This window comes from Danio aesculapii, chromosome 19 (assembly GCF_903798145.1).
Source record: "Danio aesculapii chromosome 19, fDanAes4.1, whole genome shotgun sequence".
In the NCBI taxonomy this organism is placed as follows: Eukaryota; Metazoa; Chordata; class Actinopteri; order Cypriniformes; family Danionidae; genus Danio; species Danio aesculapii.
This window is the reverse complement of record NC_079453.1, coordinates 27,959,129-27,961,307: the sequence shown is the minus strand read 5'-3', so window position 1 is coordinate 27,961,307 and position 2,179 is coordinate 27,959,129.

The following is a 2,179-nucleotide window of genomic DNA, read 5'->3' as shown; positions in this document are numbered from 1 at the left end:
TTAAAATGTAATGACATTGTACCATGTCAAGATGCATTCAGAAAGATCTACACTGCAATTTCAGTGACTTTAAACCCTAAGAAAGAAAAACAAGCCTACAAGTGCAGCAATCCACAATAAGAGGTCTTGTGCTGCTATCTAGTGGCTAAATTGAGTTTAAAAAGTGATTATTACTACAATGGTAGTTGTATATTGAAAATCTGTGTTTGAGATCTCTTAAATTTAAATTTATATAAATAAGTTAACAAGCATGCTTACACACACAGTGACATGTAAATATTTGAAAAAGGATAGGTAAAAAATATATAGACAGATCTCAATCCAATAGAGCACATTTTGGGATGTGGTGAAACGGGAAATTCACATCAATGTGCAGCCAACAAATCTGCAGCAACTGCGTGATGCTATCGTCAATATGAACCAAAAATCTCTGATGAATTTTTCCAGTACCTTGTTGAATCTACGCCATGAAAGATTAAGGCAATTCTGGAGGCAAAAGTTGGTCCAACCCGGTAAGGCATAGGTATCAAAGTCAATTCTTGGAGGGCCGCAGCTCTGCACAGTTTTGCTCCAACCCTAATCAAACACAGCTGATCCAAATAATCGAGGTGTTCAAAAGAGTCTAGATCACCTTGATTAGTTGCATCAGCTGTGGTGTTTGATTAGGGTTGGAGCAAAACTGCAGAGCTGCGGTTCTCCAAGAATTGACCTTGACACCTATGTAGTAATGTGTACCTAATAAAGTGGCCGGTGTGTGTATGTGTATGTATGTATGTATATGAATATGTGTGTGTATATATATATATATATATATATATATATATATATATATATATATATATATATATATATATATATATATATATATATATATATATATATATATACAATATTTATATATATATATAGATAATATATAATATATAATATATATATTATAAAATCTGAAATATTGTGAAAAATATTTCAATTTAAAATAAGAGTTTTGTTCTCATTTTAAAAATATTTTATTATATATTTATTATATGCAAATGTTGATGACGCGGTGGCACAGTGGGTAGCAGCGCTGTCGCCTTACAGCAAGAAAGTTGGCATTTCTGTGTGGAGTTTGCATGTTCTCCCTGTGTTGGCGTGGGTTTCCTCTGGGGTGCTCCGGTTTCCCCTAGAGTCCAAAGACATGCTTTAGGAAGATTGGGTGAGCTAAATTGTTTGTAGTGTATGTGTCTGTGTGTGTGTGTGTGTGTGTGTGTGTGTGTGTGTGTGTGTGTGTGTGTGTGTGTGTGTGCGTGTGTGTGTGCGTGTGTGTGTGTGTGTGTGTGTGTGTGTGTGTGTGTGTGAGAATGAGAGTGTATGGGTGTTTCCCAGTGATGGGTTGCGACTGGAAAGGCATTCGCTGCGTAAAACATATGCTGGATAATTTCATTGGATAGGTTCATTCCGCTGTGGCGACCCCAGATTAATAAAGGCACTAAGCAGAGAAAAAAATGAATGAATGAATGAATGAATGAATGAATATGCAAATGTTCATCATTACCCCAGTCTTTCGTATCAGACAATTCTTTAGATGATTTTAATTTGATTTGCTGCAAGAAAGATTTCTGATTACTATAAGTGTGGAAACTAGCTGTTATATATTAACATTCAAAAATGAAAATAACATTCAAACAAACAAGACAAAAACACAGATTTATTCATCATCAATTTGATCAAATATGACAGTAAAGACTTTTATAATGTTTAAAGAAATGCATTTCAAATAAATCTGCTGTTTTAAACTTTCTATCCATCCTGAAAAGCAAAATATATCACGTTTTACATGAAAACATGAAGTACAAAATATATATTTCTTTTGATTCTGTGACTGTAATAAAGAACTTTGGTGGAGGGGTGAAACTATAGGTTTTTATCTAACAGGACACCATGAATCATCTTTAATAAAATAATTAATGAATCTGACTAATAGAAGATAATATGAAGTTGAACCTGCTCGTCTAAGCCTTGTCCTCATAGTTCATTCATAGTGAATTACTATCAGTGAGCGAGAGGTGTGCTTTACAGAGATGTAAATAGAATGTTATCATACATCATCTGATTGGCCAAGAGGTATGTTCGCAGCTAATTATGTTAATTTAGCCCCGCCCCCCAAAGTTGCATCCGCCCCTCTTTGCGCTACCATCCT